General features: G+C 38.5%; 1 protein-coding gene across 1 annotated transcript in view; it reads left to right on the top strand.

Moving 5' to 3' along the window:
* The first annotated feature begins 512 nt into the window (after positions 1 to 512).
* Positions 513 to 24468, top strand: part of LOC111161330 (FYVE, RhoGEF and PH domain containing 4) — a 114490-nt gene continuing 90534 nt past the window's right edge. The window contains exon 1 of the mRNA XM_022524928.1: positions 513 to 871. The gene's annotated coding sequence lies outside the window, so the exon portion shown is untranslated. The remainder of the gene's footprint in view (positions 872 to 24468) is intronic.

Raw genomic sequence — 24468 nt, 5'->3', positions numbered from 1 at the left:
GAAGAGATTTCAATCCCATAATTGGGTAAGGCTCTAATGAAAAGTTTAAATTTAATAGCCTCCCCCTCAACCCCCAAAATCCACACACACAGTAAAAATGAATGTATACAAGTTATTTTTTTAAATGATTAGGTGCACATTTATAAAACAATTGGTTTTGAAAACTTATTTTCAAACTAAGGTAGTTTAGCGAATTTAAAAGTTATATTGTTTAAGATAAATCTAAATACATAATAAAATTTAAAAAAAGTCTAAATACAAAACCAGTTGCACTTCTCATGTGGATTGCAAATCAGAAAACGATTTGCTGATGCAGCTTAGATTTCTAGACTGCTTTATCTTGAATTTTCAAGTTAACTTTCAAGTGTTATTTTCTGTTTGTCAAGTTAAGCTGCTTGTGACCTTTCTCTCTGAATGAGCACTGGACACTATCTGAAACGTTAGGACTTTGAACCACCAAGGGTAGATTCGCTGAAAAGCTTTTAATTGGCCTGTATTGCCTTGTTTAAATAGCCAAACACCTGCTAGGCAAGCCCTTGTGCATGTGAGTGGCTATATGTTGCTTCCTTTAGGATTTGCAAGGCTGGAGCACAAAGACAGTGATTGTTACCCAATAAGCTGTAGTCACACACTTCTACCAATCGCCTTAGGAGGGCTGGTTACCATGGAATCCACCATCTGTTCACTCCCCGCTGGAATGTGATTATCCTTGCTGGGCTGGGAACTGGGAAGCGTGTGCTGTGTGAAATTATCTGCAATGGACTGGGTTAATGGGAAGCTAGATTTGACTCTCTGGAAGAACAAATGAAGGGAGTTTTACTTAAACCATTTGTGACTTCTAATCAAGAGGAAAACATCCAGCTTTTATAAGGTAAGTAACCCCAGTTCTGTGTATCCAGTTTGTACTACATTTGGTGTGGGGCACTATCTCCATGTGGTCCCAGGAACCGGAGCTAGAAGCTCTTCTGGAACACATCTCCAGCACCACACGCTTCTCTTGTATTGAATCTGAGCAGCTTAATTGTGCCTGTACAATTTTATGTTGATGGAAAAAATGAAAGAATTGCGTTTTAATCATTTTAAATGCTTTGTGCCTGTGAAATTGTGTTATGACCTCTGAAAGGGGCAAAGAGGCAATCATTTTTAATGGTGTCTGAGAGTGAGTTATACCCATATTCTTTTTGAAATACGCCCATGGCCACAGCGTGTTCTTATGCCTGTTTGTTCAATAAGAAAATGTCTCAGGTCAGGGACATTTGTAGGTTATGGTTTAATTAAGGATTATTCTAGCCCACATGGCTGACCTACCATTACTAGCTCATGTTTTGAAATGCGATGTTGATGCAGTTTTATTTTGCAATGCTTTTGCACAAGTTTTGAGGGCCCTGAGCATGTGGAAACAATGTGACCGTGCTTTACCGGCAGGCATGCAGGCACAGTGATAAGGGCAGGGGCAGCGCTAGGGAGCTCGGTTTCTTTTTCAAGGGCTTCCTTTGTTTTTCTGGTTCAACAGTCCCTCAAAATGTGTGGTGCATATTGTAAGCAGTCGAAGGAGATTTTGGTGCTAACAAATGGATGACTGACATTTTTCTGTGTGGCTAAGAGGTTGGTAGCTCAAACAAGGGACTTCTATGTCCTTTGTAAAGCAGCATTGTATCCCCTTCCCCAAAACAGCGCCCTAAAATATAAAAGTGAAAAACAAAAAGAGTGCTGTCTATACTCCAGATACTCCTTTTGTGTTTTTCTGTCATTTAAACCATAGTACCAAGGGCTCTCTGAGTCTTGCTAGGTCTGCCATTTTTATTTGCTATAGGAAGGGTTGCAAAGAAAAGCTTTTGCTTATGCAGCTGGAGTCCTTCTAATTGTGTTGTTTGGCTGTCACCTTAGACATTGATGTCAGTGGGTCATTGGCTGCCTGGAGAGCTAGAAAAGGTCATTGCTAATAGGCCCTACCTTGTTTGATTTTCTTTTTTTAATGATAGTATAAAATTAGATAACCTTGTATTGGTCAAGGACTCATGGTCTTACTTCAAGAACAGGATTTGGGGCCTGACCGCTAGTTGTGGGTTCTTGGTATTAACTGTAGTTTACTTTAAAATCCTTACCTTCTTTTGCACTTACTGATCTATATACCTTATTATTATTTGAACTGTTTTTACTATGAAGAATTAAATTAGGTACATACCTGCTCTAAAAAGCATCTTTTTCAATAATAATGTCTCTCTGCTTGAAATTTTCCTTAGCATCTGTAAGAAATTTTAGGCTAATCTTGTATTACTGGGGTGAAATTTTCACCCATAAAAACACAAGCATTGTAAGTTTAAGGAGGAAATGAAATAATCAAAAAGCATGTTGCTTTAGTTACCCATTATCTTAAAAACCTGAAAAAGGCTTTGAGTAAATGAGCATGACGTGTGTGAGCATCCGTGTGCCTGGGGTGTGGTTGAGCACAACTGCTTGAGCAGTTGAGGGAGGCTGGATCAATCTGTGTATTTCTCAAGTTCTCTAGTGTTTGTGAACTTCTTTACCATTTTTATCATTACCAAATTAAAGTTAAAAGTTTGTGTTTGCTTTCAGTGGGTATCCACGTCAGAATTTATCCCGGCGTTTTACAGATATTGGCAGGCACTTAGTCATTTATTTTCACTTGTAAGCATATTTATTAATATCACCCTTGACTGAGTTTTCCGAGTAAGAAATAGTGAAGCCACAAGCATATTTAAATGTGTTGAAAACCTCTTCTGTCAACCACGGACATGAAACCTAAGGCTGCTCTTTCAGAAATTAATGAATAGGACTGGACAGCTGGGACACTCCTGGAGCGTTTGAGATCCCTACCAGCGTACCCGAGGGATGGGAGTGCACGGTCATAGAACTATGTGAGTTCGTTTGAGGGGAGATGACTTTGGGACCTGGTGATTCTTACTGCAGGCAGTGAGGTGTTTGTCTCCATTCACGAACACTGTCGGGAGTGAGACCCAGCATCATGTCCACAGCCTTGTAACGAGTTCAGACTGTACTCTGTTCTTGGGTCTCCTGCCAGGTGTTGCTTTCTGATTCTCACTGTCCTTACCTGTAGGTGCTAGATTTTTGTGGTTTCTGAGCCTTCTTCCAACTTTTTAAACTGATGGCATGCTACTTTTCAGTCCTTCAGTACAACTTAGGATTTTACCAAAAGGCAGTTTTATAACGTTTGTTAACCCTGGTGCAGAGTTATTTCTTATGAAACTATTATGTAGATGATATATTGGGAACTCTGAATAAATAGCTTGTACTGATTCAAACCCGGAACAGTCTGAGTAGACAGCAAATCAACGCACTACAACCTACTACAGAGCAGGCAAGTGCTTCTGCTGTTCCCTTTGACACATTATACTGGAATGCTGCCTGACTTGACTTACATTTGAACAGGTAGACTGCAGAGGTAATAAATAGAACTTAAATGCTTACATTTTTCTTCCTGTATTTTATTGCCACATTCTTTGTAACTTCTAAACTGAGTCTGTCTCTTTGCTTTGGGAGTGCAGATTTCGAATCCCATTTTTTGAAGCTAATGCTTTTGGGCAGCTGCGGTCCATTTGGCCCTTGAGCTGTCTGAGATGATGGAACACTAGGGATTTGATGTGGGGAAGAAACTGCGGATGCTGTCATTGCTGATGCTGTGTTCACATGTCCTTGGTATTGACGCTGTTTGCATGTTACATGACGTTTAAAAACAGGTTTATGGAAAATCGCTCTCCTTTACCCTCTCCAACAATTCCATATTGCTGTGGTTTCAAGAAATGCTTAGAGTGAATGGATTTTATGCACAAGTAAAATTTTGTGTTTGTGTTAGATATAGACCTACGGGATGGAAAGCCTCTAATGTGTATGTGTGAACGATGCAAACTCACCCAAAATCTATGGCTCAAACATTGAATTTGACAGGATGTTCCTCTGTATGAGTGTGCTGTATTTTTGATTATCAGCGGCTATTTCTTCTGAGATGCTTCCTCCTCTGTGTTTGTAACTCCTGCTCCGCTTCTGTAGAAGGCAAACTTTGTAACAATTGGCAATGAATGGGTCTGTGAAAGCTGCAGCATGTTTTGGAATGGTTTGTGTAGCACGCACAGCACATCCTATTCTAGTTCAGTTGCCAACACTTTAGGTTTTAGAGGTGGCTTGATGGAGTTGGGTGGAGGGTGTCTAGCAATACCTTATTCTTAGAAAAGTTCCATATTTTACAAATAACCCCCACACTGAGGCTAATTGTTCTTTTGTAACCCATGTGTTGAGTTACTGACTTCCCTTGTAAGGAGCTGTTTTCTTTCCTTCCCTCCTTTGCTTCCTCCTTCTTTGTGTAAATCCTGTGTTCTTTTTACTTTTTCACCAGTTTTCTGGTCCTGAATTCAGATTAATAAGATCATGAGGCAAGGTATGTTTTCCATAAGGCAAACAGATGGAATTTATTGGATTTTTTTAGATCCCTACTATATATTGCTAGATGTTTATTTTCACATAATTTCATATAATTTTCACATATTGTCACCTATTTTGGGGATCTGTCAGAATCATCTTGTTTCACAGCTCTCATTTTATAGAAAAGAATCAGAGACCTATAAAGATTAAGAAGCATATCCAAGGTCACAAAATTTGAGTTGCAGAAATAGCTAATATTGAGTATTCCATGTTGAATGCAAAGATACAGGGTAAAGTCAACTGACTTCCTACACTGAAGCCTTATGTAAAGAGCAGAGCATTAGGTTGTCACCATAAAGTCCCACAGGTGCAATTTTCAGTATGTCCAGAGGAAGAACAGCTTTGAAAGCTGGTTCCTCAATAACCAAAGTCATGAGAAAGAGTTTTTAAAAAGCTTAGGCATTTTATTTATTTTTTAAGATTTTATTTATTTGAGAGAGAGACAGGGTGAGAAAGGGAGAGCATGAGCACGGTGAGGGGTGGAGGGAGAGGCTGATTCCCTGCCCAGTGGGGAGCCTGATGTAGGGCTCAATCCTGGGACTCTGAGATCATGACCTGAGCTGAAGGTAGATGCTTAATCCACTCAGTCACCCAGGCACCCAAAGTTTAAGCATTTTTTAAAAAGATTTATTATTTTAGAGAGGCGGGAGGGGCAGAGGGAGAGAATCACCAGCAGACTCCCCACTGAACATGGAGCCGGAGGCAGAGCTTTAGCTCACTACCCTGAGATCATGACCTGAGCAAAAACCAGGAGATCGACGCTTAACCGGATGAACCACCCAGGCACCCCAAAAGTTTAGGCAATTAAATGAGAACTAAAACTTTCAAGCCAACTCAATATTTGTGTTTTTTAGTTTGCATGTTTTCTTCTTTATGTCCATATCTGTGGCAGAAGTAAAGTGATGATCAGAGTGTTGCTTGGTGATTACGGAGTGCATAGCAGGTGGGGCTGGAGCCCTGGGGAAGGATACCCTGAGGGACAAGTACAGTTCCACTTGAGGGCACACTTGTCATCTGGCTAGTGGCTAGTTTATTTCTGATGTGGGCTAATGCATCCTCTTTGAACATTGCTGGAGACATACAGCTTGTGATTACTGATCTGGCACCCTTTTCTCAGCTTCCCACCATGCCAGCCACCTGCTTCCCCTTGCCCATGACCACTCCGTGCTACCTATTGAGACTTTCTTTCTTTGGTATGTTACAGTCATCAGTGTTAACCTTGCATTCACTCATTAAACATTTATTGAATATTTACTCTCTACTGGGCAGTATTGTAGGTGTGGAGGGTAGGGCTCAGAGCACAAAGGAAAAGGACTTAGTGAGAAGTATATAGTAGAAGGGGGAGACAGTACACAAATAAATGAAGACTGTTAATTTCAAATAGTAGTGACAAAAAACCGTGATGTATTGAGGGATTTTAGGGCAGCAAATTTCAGATTGGTTAACTAGGAAGTGCTTATGTGGGAGGTCTCATAAAGCCGAGACACAAATGATAAGAAGCCAGCATGAACCAGTGGAGTGGTTGGGGAGGCCGCTATCGCCACTTCATTCAGGAGGAAATTAAGGAGCGCCTATGGGGATCATACTTTGTTCAGTTAGTGCTTCAAAAGCACACTGCGAGTTGTCTTTACTTCAGGACTTACTACTGAATATATGCTCTCTTCCCAAGTCAGAGTTTAGTGGGCTAGCATGGGAAAGGCATTCAGTACAGTGGTTTAGAGCACAGGCACCCTGGACTCAGACTGCCCACCTGGAAGTCTAGGCTTGTTATTCTAGGCAAGTTACTTAACCCCTCTCAACCTGCATTCCCATTGTTAGAATTTATGGGGTTATCATGGACACTGAAGGAGGTAATATTCAAAACCCCTGTTAGCTGCTAAAGATGATGGTGATAGTTGTGATGTTCTCTAGGGGGCATGGGTGAATAATCCCATGAATGTTGAAAAATTTGCTCCTGTTTGGCAGTGAAAGACTAGAAGTACTTTTAGCCTTCTCTCTATAGGGTAAGTTTTTTTTTGATCTCTCCCATCAGTTTCACCCCTCACATCCATTCATTCATCTCACACATTCATTTATTCAATAAACACTTTTGTTTTAAAAACTACATTGAGGTATGAGTGATGTACAAAAAGCCATACATACTTGACATATACAACTTGATGAGGTTTGGAGATAAGTATACACTTGTAAAATCCTTTCCACCATCTACGCCTCCAAAAGGACGGTTTTTGCATGTTCATCCGTCCTTGCTAGCTTCTGGATGAAGGACTTAATTAGACGTGGTCTGTGCTCACAGGTGCTCAGTTAACTATCTGCTCATCAGGCAGTTGCATTCACTGTGGTTGGTGACTGAGGCCATGCAGGGCACCGAGGAGCAGGTGATTGACCATACAGGTAAAGTGGGCTGGGAATTCTAGTCTGAGGCAACAAGAGCAGGGAGGCATGAGCTGGCCTGGCGAGTGCAAGTAGCTGAGTGCAGAGCTTGAACTAAGGCAGGCTTGGGATTCGAGAGTGCAGAACTTGGTTTGCGTAGACATTTTTACTATCCTGTAAAGAATGAGGAACATGAAATATTCTGAGACTAGATCTTCAGTTTTATAGTCTAGAAAGATAACTGGCAGCATAAATGATGGAAACCCTGGAAGGAATAATATCTGAGGCAGCATAAAATCTTCTTTTGCATCTTTATCCTCTTCTTCATCCACAGGAGGTAGAGTTTCTCTTCTCTTATCACCACCACAAAACAGTTGTCCTATCTTACTCCTGATATTTAGATTCCAACGTCAGCACATAAAGTAAAACCTGTATCACCCCCCCCCCACACACACACACACAAAGTCCTTGAGAATTTTCTTAGGAAGGCATTACTTTGGAGATCAATTCTTTCATTGAGTTTGGCCTGGTGTTTTGTTTTATTTTGTTTTGTTTTGTTCCTAGGATTGGAAGAGAGATTGCTACTGCTTTGCTTTGGGCATGAGATGAAATATTGACTTTGCTTGCATTTCAGGGCTATCCTGCATGAAATATGAAGGAGCACCAGGTTCATGATTTCCAGTTCATGCCTATGACAAGGCGCAGGAGCATTGGTTGCCTCAACAACTTGAACTATAGCTGCCATGTTTGTGCTGCTCACGTATAGCCGATTCCTATGTCTGCAAAGCACATTAGTTCAAGCAAGTTTAAATGCACCTACAGCACAATTGCTGCTGTTGCATTAGTACTAACTTTTAGTGTTTTCTGTGTCAAACAATGCAAAGTATATTCATCATCTCATTTAATGTTTAACAAACATGTGAGATGAGTGGGACTTATCCTCGGTTGAACAAATTAATCTTGTTATAAGATGTATATTGTTCTCAGGTTTACCAACAGTTAAGTGATAAACTGGGATTAAAACCTCAGTTCACTCTGGCTTCAATCCTATATTCTTAGCTTCTATGCTGAATTTTCTTTAATTAGAAAACCATCGCATTAACACAGGCAGAAACAAAACAAAACAAAAAATAAAAAACCTTCCCCGAAACCTAGGAAACTTAAAGACTGCAGTAGCTGAAGGGGTAGAGAAATCATAAGATTCCAAAGAAATGAAGAGAGAATTTTTTACTGTCTTTAAGAAGACCATAGGTAGTTATTAATTGTCAAAGAACATGAACAGTTATTTCAAAAAGGAAGAAACACAAATGACTCATACATGAGAAGAAAGCTTTCTATAGCTGGCAATCAAAGAAATACACAAAATAAATATTCTTTTATTACACTGGCAAAGATTTCCTGAATGGTTATATTTTGGATTGGCACCCTTACTTACTTCAGGTGACCGTGTAAATTGATAGAATTTTTTGGAAAACAATTTGATAGTATGTATTACCTTAATCCAAAAACATTTTTGCAGGGGATAGAAGAATACCCTGTAACTTAAAAGAGGGATGTATAGAAACAATTTTTTAAAAATTATCTTCTGGAGCCAACGGACAGTACACCAATTCAGGCCTCACAGGAGCCTGGAGCCAAGGCGGTTACATTCTCTCTCTCCCTCAGACCAGCCTCTTCTGTATCTCTGTGTGGATGGCAGAAAACAGGGTCACTCCAAATCTCAGTCACACCACTTCCTAGTCCCAGTGCCCAGCAGAAACAAAAGTCCCAACTACTGATCCTTGAAGAGAAACTCTGATGGCGAAGCATTGGTCGGCACTTACCCATGATCCCATCAGATGTGGCTACAGAACACAGAGGTCATTTCTCTTATCTACCTACTCAGAATATCCTGTGAAGCAGAAACTCTTTGAAAGGAAATAGAGTAAGCAAATATGAGAACACACCTGGTACATGTATCATGAGCTCTAAAAATGTTTATGTCCTTTGATCCCACAGTCCCAATTTTAGAAATCTACCAGTAGTAAGTTATCTAGTGATCCAGTAAATGATTTCTCATATCAGGTGCTCCAGTGGAATGGAGAGAAGTGGGAAACTATGGATATGTTCCATAATAGGGAAATAGCTACATGAATTATGACTTAGTCATGAGATTATGTGTTACACAAATATTAAAAACAGGTTTTCAAAAAATGTAGAAAGTGCTTACAATGAAATGTAGTATGCATGCATGTCATTTACACTGTACTGTTACATTTTATATAATACACACAAAAAAATATTAGAGGAAATTAATGCCAAACACCAGTTACTACTAGATTTTCAAATCCCTTTTGTCATTTACAACTTGTTTGTAGATATTATTTTTTTATTTTTTAAAGATTTTGTTTTTAAGTAATCACTATACCCAATGTGGGGCTCAAACTCCCAACCCCAAGATCAAGAGTTGCATGCTATATCAACTGAGCCAGCCAGGCTACCCTTGTCTGTAAATTTTAAATGATTAACAATGACCTTACAGTAATCTTAAAATTAAAAAATAAATAATATAAAATGACTCAAACTATAATCTTGTAGAGAAGATAAACCTGTCCTAAGTAAAATAATAGTAACTGACATAACCTCATATATATTTTTGTGTTATGGATTGTGTAAGAAAAGCTTAAGGATGGGTTTCCTAATAATTAGACTCTTTATAAGTAGAATGGTGTATTCAAGAGCTACTTTCATATCACTCGTGGTATTCAAATAGAAATGAGACAAGCCCTTACAAGAACTGTGGAGAAGATTCATCTGTCATGTACGAAGAGTTAGATGGCATCTAAAGTCCTTTTCAACCCTAATGTTCTATTAGAGAAACAGGTTTACTGTGGTGATTGTTTAAAAAAAAAAAGTTTGATGTTAGGAGAAGATACACAAGGCAAGTAGTTTTTGTGAAAGAGATGTGAAGTTCTTATAAAGGGGAGATGTCACAATCTATAGGATTAAGCAGGAAACAATGAATTTGAGTCATATCTTGAAGGGTGTGATAGTCAGGGATTGGATTATGTGATAAAAGTCATTTTAAGGTCTGCTAATGGTTGATGCTGAGGCAGATTTTGGATTTGGCCATTTATGGATAAGGATAGTAACCAAATTGGTTTGCCAAATTGGAGAAGCATTTTCCTTGTTCATTTTCTACTGAGATGAGTGAAATGGTACAAAACTTAGACTGAACAAGAGCAAAGTCAAGCCAGTCTGCTTGTTTGTGGCCTTAACAATATTCTGAGAAGAAAACTTCAGGATGATAGGACATGATTTTTGGTGGGTTTATTAAATTATGGCTGTAATATATTAATAGCTATGCTATAAATTCAACCTGCTTGTTTAACTCTCGGACATTAAAATTTTTTGAAACTACACACAACTACACAGGAACCAAGGACCTTTAATTGTGTGTGTGTCTATGTGTGTGTGTTTGGGGGTGGGGGAGTCATCTTTTTGCCAAAGTAAAGTAATACTGAGTGCTTGTTCTTTCTGTTCATTAGAAAACAGTGTAGGTCCTTAAAGAGTAAGCTGATCCCAGGGCTGACACTTGGTGTAGCATTTTCTGTAAAGCTGATTTTCCCAATTTAAAAAATTGGAATAGGCATAAAATTATTGCTGTAAAATGATCAATAATCTAGCTCTTCCTTGATTTATTTTTCTGCTTTCTGATTATTGCATACATTGAGTTTCTTCTGTGATGATTAACAACTTCTAGGCCAAATCTTTTTTTTTTTTAAGATTTTATTTACTTATTTAATAGAGTTCACAAGCAGGCAGAGAGGCAGGAAGAGAGAGTGGGGGAAACAGGTTCCCTGCTGAGCAGAGATAGGCCAATTCTTATGAATACATCTTCAACTCATGGTCATGACCACTTAGAAAGCTCTAAGGTGTAGAGTGTTTATGACTTTGAGCTCCTGTAGCTTCAGCCTTCAGCTACCTGATGGAGTTACAGCATTTGGCACTCCTTTTCCAAATTAGCACCCAATCCCTCATTAGAGTTTGTCACTGCCTTTTTGTCGCAGAATATTGTCAAAGTAGTCTCTTTTCTCAGAAGAACCAGCTCTGTACCTGCTATATTAGCCACTAGCTAATTCAATAGTTTGACTACTTCAAATGCACAATTGCTTTGAAAAAGGCTGTTTTAATATCTATATTTATGTAAAATGTCTAAAATCTATCCAAGCATGGAATTAGTTTGTTACATATATTTTAGTAATAAAATATTGAAGCAGTGTGAATGTTGAGGCAAGAAATGGTTATATGTTGTATGTTTTTGTTTTTAAACAACAAAAAAATTTTAGTGTTTACTGCACTCCTAAGACACTGCTCAACTACCAGTCTTCCAGTTAACCTTTCTTTCCAGTTGCATTCCTCTCCTCTGAGTTCCTGAAGCACTCTGTGGTTCTATCTGTTATCAACATATTTTGCAATTGGCTGTTATCTTGCCTCTCTACCCAACTGGATTGATTTCCTGAGGCCAGGAACTATTTTACTCATCTTCAGTCCTCAGCTTTTGGCTCCGCACAGAACTCATGGTTACACTTAGATTGCTGAACTGAACTAAAACAAATGAAAAAATGTAAAGCAATTTACCCAAATTACCAGCAATAGTTGTGTGTTGCCATTTCAAAGATTGGAAGATAAGGGTCAGTTGATATAGCATGCAACTCTTGATCTTGGGGTTGGGAGTTTGAGCCCCACATTGGGTGTAGTGATTACTTAAAAACAAAATCTTTTAAAAAAAGAAACTAAAAAAAATAAAATCTACAAACAAGTTATAAATGACAAAATCCCCATAGGATTAGAAGAGTAACTGCCTCACCCAGCTCCTGTATTTCTTCTTCCGGAAAGAGCCCTTCCCCAGAAAAGAGAACTAAGCAAATCCTCCTCAAATCTCTGATGGTTCTGGATCCATTATTGTCTCTTCGTGATTACATTGGGTGCTGGTGGGGGCCATGGATTTTGTTGATCAAATTTATGCGTATCGTTGGCTAAAGCCCAGCAAACAGAAAGTGCTAGATAAAGCATCTGATGAAGGAATGAGAAGAATGAGTCATACCCAGAAATCTTCAAAATATTTGAAGAATCACTGGTTTTTCTGCCCTATGGAATTTTAGGCACGGTTGGTTAAAAAGACCAAGATTATGTTATTATATGTAATTGTGATGATTACATATCTTAGATAATGTATTGGGATTCTGGCAATATTTGGTGACAAGTCATCGTAAACATCAGGTTTATAGGTTATTAATGGCACAATACTTCAGTGAATTGTCAGACCAAAGACCTCTTTGTCTTTTCTTTTACAAGAAAACAGAAATGGTCTGCATTTACTAATCCTGTTAGAGAAGTGTATCAGTACATATTTAACAGGTTCTTACCTAGCAAGTATATTTGAAAAAATAAGCAAAACCTGTCCTTCTGAGGTAAAGGTAACAGTTGAGTGAGTGAGAAAGTAGCTGCAATCAGCAGAGGGAAAAGTGCATTATGGACAAAACATTTTTGAAAGGACTGTTTGGAAATGTTTCCATTATTGTGTCATCACCAAAATAGATATGTGTATCTTTTTTTAAAATTTCCTTTAAAAAACTATTTCTGCATACACATTTAAACTTAAATACAAGATCTTTTTTAGCTGTTTTAGAATCTTTGAGATAATTATAGTAGATTTTAGACCAAAGGAAAAAAAAAAAAAAAAGGTAACGCTTTCTAAGACATCAAGGCAGATGGAAATACACTAGAAGAATTTCAAGGAAAACTTTTGCATAATTGATAGATGGGATTTAAAAATGTGTATCATGATTTAGTGAGTGCAGCCCATGATGTACTTCTTCCCTTTAGAACAATGAATCTTCCTCTGCTAGGGGCAGTCATCAAAACCATGTATGGAAGTAAACCAACTTAGATCTGCTGTTTCAAACGGCTGTATCATCAAATATTTAACCAAGATTTAAAAAAAAACAAACCAGATTAAATCACACTGATCCCTCAAAAATAGTATTTTATCTTTACCTCATCTTACCTTAAGTTTAATTTTTGTATTTTACAGTATGCATTTTAGTGCATAATACTTGTGTTTAAGGCATTTAACTTATGCACATACCGATGGACACATCCACACTTGAAGGTGCATTGCCTAGTTTTCACACAGAGAGGGAGATGCCATCATAAAGTTTGGATGTCACTGTTCTAAAAAGCCCTTCTTGACCTCCCTAACCCCATGGCAGTAACTGGGCCCCCCTCAGATGTATCAGTCACCGTTCTACTTGTCTGCTCTCCCTTTGACTCCTTGGGGGAGGTGACCATTCAATGAGATTGCATTAAGCGTCTGATCCAGTGTGCAGATGGCCTATAGACATGAACAGGACAGTCATGGTCCTTTTTCTCCAGACGCTTTGAGAATGGCAGGAAAGACAAATGCTGAACAAGGACACTGTATGAACTTTCATTTAATTATAGTTGTAAATGAATATTCAAAGGAAACCTACAGGGGATAGTGAGACCTAATCATTCGAAAGACCTTAAGGCCATAGGAACTGAAAAGAATAGTGTGGTCGAAGGCATATGAGATGCCATTGAAAGTGATGGTGCAGACTTCTCCAAAAAATTCCCAGGTACTTAGCAACCTGCCATGTATACTGTATTAAGCCCCATGTAAAGGCTCAAAAATTCCTTGTGAATAAATGGATAAAACAATTTCAGAACAAACCTCTAACGGATGGCTCAATATTTTATTTGATCTGCACAGTGTTTTTGAGTTATTTTGTGTTTTTGAAATTTTAGAAAAATCCGTAGTCTAGGTTGCCATAAGTAACTCTAATTCATACTGTTTTAGACTGGTATCCTTACCCATTTGTGTTATGTGCCTAGATGCGAGATCCATTTGCCTTTCTGTCCTATATAGAGAATAAAGATTATGCTACACTCCACAGACAGCTGTTGACTAATAGATTATTTGAGTTCTGGTGATTAATGTGCAAACTAAGTATTAGGTCTTAAAGACCATATGGTTATTTTATCATCCTTAGTATAATATTGAAAATCTCTTTCACCATTATTGGTAAAGTTCACAAAACACAGATTGCTAGGATAATAATTTGAAAATTTCAAGCAAGTAAATTTGTAATTTATCGTGTACTCATTCATCAATTTAAGGCCCCTATGGTAGAAATTGCCCATTTTCTTTTTTCTTTTTTTAAGTTCTTTTTTTATCCTTGATCTTCATTCCTACCACAGAAAAAGGTATCTGAAAGCTTACTAAAATTTGGAAGGACTAATATTCTTTTTCTTTTTTTGCAGTTTTCTTTATTTCTGTAAAATATTCCTGAGATGGCATCAAAAAGGAAATTGCATGTTTAAGTGAGTTATCTGTGGGATAAGAGGGAAGAAATAAGTAAAATGGATGATTTGCAGATGGGATGGTGCTGGTTATATTTAGGTTATCTTTTCTTTCCATATTCTGAGTTTGTCCTTTAAGAATGTTTGGGCCAACACAAAAGGCTAAGCAGCTGCTGTTACACCAGCAAGCTGTGCATTATGATCTTGAGGAAAGGAAGACAAGTAATTAAAAGAAATCTGGATGAGGCAGCTGATCAAAAAGAGAAACAAAAGCCCTCCCACTGTTCTCCCAAGTTAGTAGCAAGTAACTGGCTGTACTTTACCCTTTATCTGACCTGCCAAGGGCAAAACCTAAGTTTTATTTTCTTAAAGCCTCAGAGGAGCTTTTCTGGAAGCTGTGTGGCTATTTCAAAGTTGGAAAAAATAATAGGTTCCTGTGGAAATTTATGGAAAGAAAACTTTTTTCTTGACTTCCTTCTCAAAACCGGTGATTGATAGAGGGAGCATGGTTTGGGAACATACTTTGACAGCAAAGTGGCAAGAAATGAGTCTAGAAAGGTAAGCAGGGGACAGAGACTTGGGCCTTTGTGTAGTTTGGATTCATTCTGAGCCCAGTAAGCAGCCATAGAGGATATCATCTGGCAAGTGATGAATAATTCTGCAAGCAGCTGCAATGTTTGCAAATCTACCACAGATGTCTTTACCATACAGCCCGAAATCAGGCGCTTTCCTTCCCCTTTGCTGCCTAACAAAACCTCAGGAATCCTTCAAGGTAAAGTTCAGTCTTCTTCAGTGAAGGAGGTCACTTGCAGATATATGGAAATGAGAGCATGAAGCTGAAAGAGAGGTCAGTCCTGGAAATGCTTCAAAATCTTCTGCATAGTGGAGGAGTTGTAGCTGTCAGGTGGGCCCGTTGTCCAGAGTAGATACTGAAGAAAAAAGAATGCAAAGGAATAGTACAGGCAGTAGAGAGTAGGCGAGGGAATTCATAAGCATGAAGAAATATATTGGCCATGGCAGAGATAGGCTGGCTGAGGTTGAGTGTCATGAATTCATGGTGGAAAATGTTCTAGTTGCAATAACTTTTTATTATGGTACAATATACATGGCATAAAATTTACCATTTTTGCTGTTTTTAAGTGTACAGTCAGTTCTGTAGCATTAATATGTTCACATTGTTCTACCACGGTCACCACCAGCCATCTCTAGAACTTTATCGTCTTCCCTAACTGAAATTTTAGATCCAGTAAGATAATTGCTACAGTATTTTGTTCACACACAATGTCAGCCTCGGCACCAGAACCCTGTGGGTAGACATTGTTGTGCACACGGGGGAAGGAGCTGCGACGCAGGACAAGCACCTGCCGGAGAAAGCAGCTGTGAAGAGTGACTCTGTTGTGAGGTGGGTGAGGCAGGAGGACTGCGATAGGGTTGAGCAGAGAAGAGAAACGGATATGTAGTGTGTGTCCAGCATCATGTTAAGTGCTGTGTGTATGTTCTTTAATGAAGCTATTATGAGAGCTAAAGAAGACGTTGATTCCAGAGTTTAGGAAAGGGAGGAATCTAGGAGGTGGCAAGATGAGGATTGTAGGATTTGAAACCTCAGAATTAACTTGCTGCTGAAGTGAATGTGATTTCCTCAAGGAAATGCACAGCTCTTCCAATGTAGGGTTGTCACTTGGCATGGATCAAGTGGAACCCAAAGAAGTTGTGCAAAAATAGTAATGATCATAATTAAAGAAGAAACACTGTATTTATCACTTAACTTTGTTTCTCCTTTGAATTTAGATAACACCAACTACCTGGGATTAAGATAAAGGCTAAATGAGATTAAAAAGCACGTCACTAGGAGCTCCTGGGTGGCAGTGTTTGTTTAGGGTCTGACTCTTGGTTTCGGCTCAGGTCATGATCTTGGAAGAATCATGAAATTGAACCCTGCTTGGGCTCTGTGCTCAGCAGGGATCCGGCTTGAGATTCTCCCTTTCCCTTTGCCCCTACTGCTCATATTTGCCTGCTCATGTGCTCTCTCTCAAGTAAATAAATCTTTAAACAAACAAAAAAGCATGCCAGATGTGAAGGTGGACTGTAATGGGGGGAAAGGCCAAAAAGAGAGACATATCACCCACTTAAAGTGTGTTTGCTGTTGAGCTGTGTAGGCGAACATGTGAAATGAATGGTGTGATGGAGGAAATCCATAGTGGTAAAATCACACAAACAATAAATTGGGATATGGAGATGAATTCCATAATTTAGGTTAGAGAATAGTGTTTTTATTCTCTAGGATTACACATTTTTACTTAGAGAATTATGACATTTCAGGTACAATGTTTCTTTTATATACCTAAAATATATAAGCTATCCCTATCCACATGCCATAAGAAAGATGTGTAGCTTTCCATGGGCTTCCGAAGTAGAAGAGTAATGGAGTTGTATTAGAACCCAGAGTGGACAGTAATGTAATCTAAGATTATATTATCATCCATCCAGAAACTCTGGTCTGAGGGGTGCTATCTACTTTAATACTGTGCTATGTGGTTGGGACTTTAAGCATCTAACTGTGGAATTAATATAAAACATTTATATTACATATTTTTTTAAAGAATCTAGGTTCAGGGATAGTAGGCTTTCTTTGAAGATTTCTATAAAAATAATTTGGTACAAAATATTTAAGCAACAGCATTTACCTGGCACATATTCAAAAATATGTAGGTCTTACTTCATTAAGTCTCAGACATACAAAATGGAAATTATGCATCAGTTGGTTGGCTTTTTAAATTAAAATGTGTTTTTTTCGGCCAACAAAGGAATCATTTTAATATCAAATTGTTATTTGATTTTACTAGATTGTTGTTAGAAGACTAAAGAGTGCAAAATGGGTTAAGATTTAGATTAGTTTTGGGGCACCTGGGTCGCTCAGTGGGTTCGGCCTCTGCCTTCAGCTCAGGTCATGAAGTCAGGGTCCTGGAATCCGGCTCTCTGCTCAGCAGGAAAACTGCTTCCTCCTCTCTCTCTCTGCCTGCCTCTCTTCCTACTTATGATCTCTGTCCATCAAATAAATAAATAAAATCTTTAAAAAAAAAAGATTCAGATTAGTTTTGTTCTGTGAAAATGGAGGTTGCCTTTCAGTTAAATAACATTAGAGAATGAGTATGAGGATTTTACTCCTTAGTTGATAATTGAAAGTCACAAGTACTTATTGTTGTATCTAAACAAAGTGAAATATGAATATTCACTTGGTATAACTGTCCTGTTATTTATTGCCAAAATACGTTTATTAGTAAATAATTATTAAAGCCACTTTTGCCATTAGTACATGGAAGTTTTCAATTATATGACAGATGATGTGCTGGATAGCTTTAAATAAAACTGCCAGGTCTAACAACTTAATCTACTACCTTTTTAAAAACATTGTAGATCAATAAATTTTGTTCAGTAAGTGCAAGATGCATGGTAAATTTTTGTTTTAAATCATTCCTATTAGAAATGGTAAGCTATTGAAAATAATAGAAGTAGGCTTTAACAGAAAAAGTAAACTAAGGTCAATATAATGAAAAAAACAAGTGGTTATGAAATACCATCTGAATGTGGGGCAGAACTTTCTAAGTCCTTATTCAACAATTTGTGAAGAATAACCTTTCTTTAAGGAGACACATAAGAACAGAGAGCCAGCCCCTTAGATCCTTAGGACACAGGGTATTTTATGAATAGCTGTGAGTTGTTTAATATTGATTTGGGGTATTTTCAGGGCTGATATCTGTGACAAATAATCATAATAAATTAATGAAATGCCATACACTATTGTAAACTTCAATTTTCCCAAATGGACTTTATGTGAAACTAATCAGGTCACTTCTGAATTTAAGATTTTTTTAAATCACAGGAAACAGATAAAATGAACCAGTGATTATCTTTGCTATTGATGGGAAAGGCAATGAATATACCAAAAATCATAGTTTTGGGTTTACACTAATACCATTCATTTCATAGCCTGTTGCTTTTTACTTGCTCCTTAATTTTTAAAATTAGAGGATAATTTATATACAACAAAATTCACCCTCCTGAGGGTAGAATTGAGTTTTGACAATTGCATATGGTCATGTAACCACCACCACAATGAAGATCTAAAACAGCCCTATCTCCTTCTAATATTCCATCATGTTCTTTAAAAAATTTTTTTTAAATTTATCATGCCCTTTTGTAATCAGTCAGTCCCTCTCCCCACCACCTGCTGCTTCAGATTTATTTTCTGTCCCTATAGGCTTTCCTTTCCAAAATGTCATATAGAATCATATATGTGTAGCCTTTTAAGTTGGCTTCTTTCTTTTTGTTTCAAGTTTTTATTTAACTTCTAATTAGTTGGGGTACCTGGGTGGCTCAGTTGGTTAAGTGTCTGCCTTTGGCTCAGGTCATGATTCCAGGGTCCTGGGATCTAGTCCCACATCTGGTTTCGTGCTCAGCAGGGAGCTTGCTTCTCCCTCTGCCTGCCACTCTCCCTGCTTGTGTGCGTGCTCTGTCTCTCTCTCTCTCTCTCTCTCTCTCTCTCTCTCTGACAAATAAAATCTTTTTTAAAAATTCCAAGTAGTGGGCGCTTGGGTGGCTCAGTGGGTTAAAGCCTCTGCCTTCGGCTCAGGTCATGATCCCAGGGTCCTGGGATCTAGCCCCGCATCGGGCTCTCTGCTCAGCAGGGAGCCTGCTTCCTCCTCTCTCTCTGCCTGTCTCTCTGCCTACTTGTGATCTCTATCTGTCAAATGAATAAATTAAAAAAAAATCTTTAAAAAATTCCAATTAGTTAATGTAGAGTGTAATATTGGCTTCAGGAGTAGGAATTAGTGATGCATTACTTACATATAATACCCAGTGCTTATCACACGTGCCCTCCTTAATACCCATCATCCATTTAGCCCATCCCCCCCACCTCCCCTCCAGCAGCCCTCAGTTTGTTCTTGATCTTTAAGAGTCCATTTTATACTTTGATCTGTCTTCTTTTTAAATCCCCCTTCCCCTACATCATCTATTTTGTTTCTAAAATTTCACATATGAGTGAAATCATATGGTGTTTGTCTTTCTGACTTATTTCACTTAGCATAATACAGTCTAGCTCCATCCACATTGTTGTAAATGGCAAGATATAATTTTTTTTGGTGGCTGAGTAGTATTTCATATACATGTATATATACATGTATACATATGTATACATATACATACATATATATGTATATACATATATATACATACATATATATGTATATACATATATATGTATCTGTGTGTATACACACACACAAACACCCCCATCTTTTGCGGGGGCAGGGAGAGACAAAGGGGGAGAGAGAATCTTAAGCAGGTTCTATACCCCGTGTGGAGCCTGAGGTGGGGCTGGATCTCAAAACCCTAAGATCATGACCTGAGCTGAATCGGATACTTAACCAACTGAGCCACCCAGGGGCCCCTTACTACATCTGCTCATCAATTGATGGACATTTGGGCTCTTTCCATAATTTGGCTATTGTTGATAATTCTGCTATAAACATTGGGGTGCATGTGCCCTTTGAGTCAGTATTTTTGTATCCTTTGGGTAAATAGTTGTGCAATTGCTGGGTCATAGGGTAGTTCTATTTTTATAAGTTGGCTTCTTTCTAATGCACATGTGAGTGTCCTTACATGATTCCTTCTTATTGCTCAGTGTTATGCCATTGCATGGATTTACCACAGTTTGCTTATCCATTCACTAACTGAAGGATGAGTGGGTGTTTCCAGCTTTTGGTGACAATGAATAAAGCCCTGTAAGCATTCCTGTACAGATTTTTGTGTGAATGTAAGTATTCTTTTCACTTGGTTAAGTACCTTGGAGTGTGATTGCTAGGTCATGCAGAAGTACATGTTTAACTTTGTAAGAACCTTTCCTGGCTACTATTGGGGTAGCTTAGAATTTAGTACAAGTTTATGGTAGATGCTGAATATAATCACAATTTACCATTTGTGGACAATGAGAGTCGGTGACAATAGTTATACTTTATTTTAATTACCACTTACTAGCTGCAAATCATGTCTTGGTTTTCTGGCTTTCATCCATAAAACTTCAAAAGTGGATTGCGTTATATCTTAATTTATTGTACAAAAGTGAATTTAGTTTCTTAAAGGTTGTCATTTCATTCGTGTTATTGGCCAAAATTTTTAACCTCTTGAACCTCATTTTCTCTTCTACAAAATGGGAATTACTGTTTCCTACCTTACCTGTATTATTCCTTTTACAGAAGAGTATGTAAAATAGTGATCAATTATTAATACCTTACAGTGAGGATTTAATGAAATGCTGCATAGAAAGTGCCTAGCAGTACCTGGCACAAAGTAAATACTAACTATAAAAAAAAAGGAAAAGCTATTTATTTGTTTGAAAAACAAACCTGAATTTACAATTTAAACATTGCTCTCAAAGCTAAGAAAGTACAATTTAAACATTGCTATCAAAGCAAAGAAAGCACAGAAGTTGGGGCATTTTTATGACAGGGAAATGTTCTGTTTTTTACATTACTGAAATTTGCCAAGGTTAAGTGGTCTTGGAATCAAATATAGACAGTTTTCCTACCACAGTGAAATTCAAATCCATGGGTGGAGTTTGCAAAGGAAATAAAAGACAATTCAGATTTCTTCTTTGACTCCTCCTCTCCATGTTTCTAATTATCTATTCTTTTTAGATCAGTTGTAAAACCTATTTCTTTTATTAAGAGTTAAGTTGATAACCCCCACTTCCTAATGAGCAGGTGGAGGTTACTGTCAGTCTCATTTGAGCAAATACATAGCCCATCATACCTCATCCTGAACATTGCCCTCCTGTCCAGACATTGAGCATTTCCTAAGCAGGCGCAAGTGACCCAGAGCTTTAGGCCATCAGTGAGTGAGTCAAGAGTCCAGACAGGCAAGTCTCTGCCCCATTAGCTCTCCAAGTGTGGTCCCTGATGTGCAGACCCAGACTGGCTGTGTCTGCGTCACTTGGGAGCTCGTCAGAAAGGTAAATTCTGGAGCTCCACCGCAGACTTCCTGAATTCAACTCTGGAGATGGGATTAGGCAACATATGTCTTAAAACGCCATCCAGGTGATTTGATGCAACTGGAGGGTGACAGCGATTGTGTGTGGACACCTGAAGAGGGGATTAGAGAGATTATTTCCAACCATTAGAGTGATGTCTGTGTAACCTGTTACTTCATTGTGATTTTATAAATATCTTCATTGATATTTTCTGATATTTCAGGGGATCAGGAATTTTTAAAGCACTTATTGAATAATATACACTTATAAAGATATATAAAATAAGTAATAAATATTATACCAGTTAAGAAGTATTCTGAAATCACCTATAAAATTTGGTTTCCTTAGGAAATCTGTGAGTAGTATTTACTCTCCAAGCTCAATGAGCTGTGCTAAAATGGAAGGTCGAAGTGGCAGAATAACATTTGTGATCATTCAAAATGACATTTTTAACATCTGAAGCCTGTGAATCCTGGATCTGTAACCTCTTCAGTCCAAGGCATGGACCCAGTTAAAGTGGAAACAAACAGTTTTCATGTTGGCTTTTTTAGAACATTACTAATAGTTAAGGAATTAGTCAGTTTATAAACCATCCTATTCCCAAACATATTTCTAGTTCACTCGGAGCTTCCATGTGCCTCTGTTGTTGTTTCTTTTACCGTAATAAATAGAAGTCTCCCCATCTTCAGATACTTGGCCTCATGAACAGCACTGCGGCAGCCCTTCCTCTGGGGGAGGCGTGGCATATTATGCATGAGGTTGTCTTTGAGCCGTAAGGTCTAAGAATGCCCTGAAATAAACAGTGTCCTGGTGGGGCTCCTGGCTGGCCTGTGTGTGATCTCCAGTCTACCAAAGGCTTTAAGCCAGGAGTGAGATTTTATCACATGATCATTAAAAGAGTAAAGGCAAATATTTTGTCAAACCTGAGTAGACTATCAGTATATGTGAAGTCATGTCCACTGATCAAGGTAAGTGGTTTCATTTTCTAGTGTATCTTTCTTATGTTTTTTTAGAGTGTGTGTGGTCAGTTGATAATTGAGCATGCCGAGGGGCATACAAGTGGCAGAGTGTAGTTTTGTTTCAATGTTAAGAATAAGGTTCACTTTATTTTTCAACTTTAACATTAAAATATGTACTATGGCTCTTCCAACAGGCGTCTTCTGGGTTTGCAAAGTACAAATTTGTTTAAGTTCTGTTTCTCTGACTCATTCTTACTAACATTAGAACAGTTTGAAAATTGAGTCAGTAAGGAGAGGAATGCAGAGAAAGAACGCAAGAATTTTCTTTTCTTTTTTCTTCCGTTTCTGGTGTGAACAAAGCTCATAAATGTTTACCACTGATCCTTTCCTAGAGCTATTGCATGGAGCAGCACTGTGGTCAAACAACCCCCCCCCACCCCCATACCACCACCCAGTCTGCTGGTTTTGGTAAAGTTCAGGGGACTGAGTGTTCTGGGTTTTTCATTTTAGATAACACTGTAGAGGTAGGCATGGGGTATTTTTAAATTGTTAGTGGTATTGAGCCACTGTTGTTTCTTCCAGTATTCTAGAGAGCATATACATGGGAAATTGACATTCAAAGAAGAATGAAATTCTACTGTGTGGTAGAAATATAATCATGTGATAGGAAATTTCTGCTATTTTTTAAGACTGAAATGGGTTCATTTTGTGCAGCTAATATTCCCATTGTTTCTGCATGGACAGAATCCCTCCTAAAGAATACATCCATTGCTGAGCCAGGTGGGCTGCACCTTACAGCGGCTGGCCTGCATAGCTACCAGGATTCTCTTCCCTCTGACGTCACTCCTTACTTCTCACGGGCTCAGTGGGGTTTGCACTGCATGTGGAAACCCGAGGGCGGGGTTGGTCGTAGCACTGCAGCAGGGAAGCTGAAGCTCCTTTCTGGAGCTGCACAGCCTTGGCTGGCTCTACTCCCAGGTCTAGAGAGGAAGGAGCCCAGTCGGTGCCTGCCCCTGGTCCCTCCCTCATCTGGGTGGAAGCCTTGATTCCTTTGTGGGAGTTCTACTCTTCTTGCATAAGTAAGTTCAGAGTTTGTGTCCTCTCTTCGTGGTTTACCAGCATATTCCAAATATGAAAATATTTTTTAAAGTGACAATAGGGAAGTATTTTCTTTCTTCGTGACTGAAATTCTCTCTTTGCTTGAAATAGCTTCTGTCCCTTCTCATTCCATTGTCAAACAGTTAGGGATGATTAAAGGGAATTGATATTCCCTCCTGGAAGGCAACTCTTAAATGGAGAAAGAACTACTAGAATTTTCTGCTCCGATGGACATCTCCCCATAGTGAGTGACCTGAAATGTAGGCTTAAGAAGCTCCTTTTAAGGTTTTTAAACTGAAAGGACAGTAATAGAGCACTTCCTGTCCCCACCAGTGGTTTATTTTGTTGCTGTTATGTTGTCTAAGAAAACATTTTTTGCATGCATATTTAGTGTACATGTTATTTTGTAAAAGTTTTATCTCCTTTTAGTGACTGGAAGAAATTTTCCTTTACAAAACCTGTACTTACAGGCAAACTCATATGGAAACTGAAAAGTGAAAAGTAGTATGAGGAGCACTCAGTAGGAAGTATTATTTAATCTTTGCAGGGATGATAATATGGGCTTCATTTTGTAGTCATCCAAAATATATGTAACTTACACTATGATCCAAGAGTAAGATTTAAACTTTCCCAGTTCTCCTTAGACACTAGAATACCATTCATTAAATAAATAAATAAATAAATAAATAGGTCTTTTCCTTGCTGCCTGTAGACCTTATCCCTACTCCTTCTCTGATCTGCCCTCTGATAGTCTTTACTCTCTGTGTTCTTTGTTGTTTATAAAATAGGGAGCCAATTTTTACTGGCCTGAAATATATTTTTAAAGGTCTTTACTCTGTAATTCTCTGAGTTGTCCCCTACCACATTACCTTTAAGCCCTGTCTAGATCAGATCCTTCTAAGATTACTCGCCTAGTTGGTTGGTCCTATGTTGAAGCTCAGAAGGAAAATGCCTATGAGGAGGAAAATTGTGTTAGCCTGGGAGGTTGGTCTTTCTACATGTGGTTATTAAAACCTGGCCTGGGGGCTGGGGCGCCTGGCTGGCTCAGTGGGTTAAGCCGCTGCCTTCGGCTCAGGTCATGATCTCAGGGTCCTGGGATGGAGCCCCACATCGGGCTCTCTGCTCAGCAGGGAGCCTGCTTCCTCTCCTCTCTCTCTGCCTGCTTGTGATCTCTCTCTGTCAAATAAA

The sequence above is a fragment of the Enhydra lutris genome, unplaced genomic scaffold, assembly GCF_002288905.1.
Source record: "Enhydra lutris kenyoni isolate GAN:26980312 unplaced genomic scaffold, ASM228890v2 scaffoldscaffold84, whole genome shotgun sequence".
NCBI classification, from domain to species: domain Eukaryota; kingdom Metazoa; phylum Chordata; class Mammalia; order Carnivora; family Mustelidae; genus Enhydra; species Enhydra lutris.
This window is presented reverse-complemented; position numbering and strand designations above follow the sequence as displayed.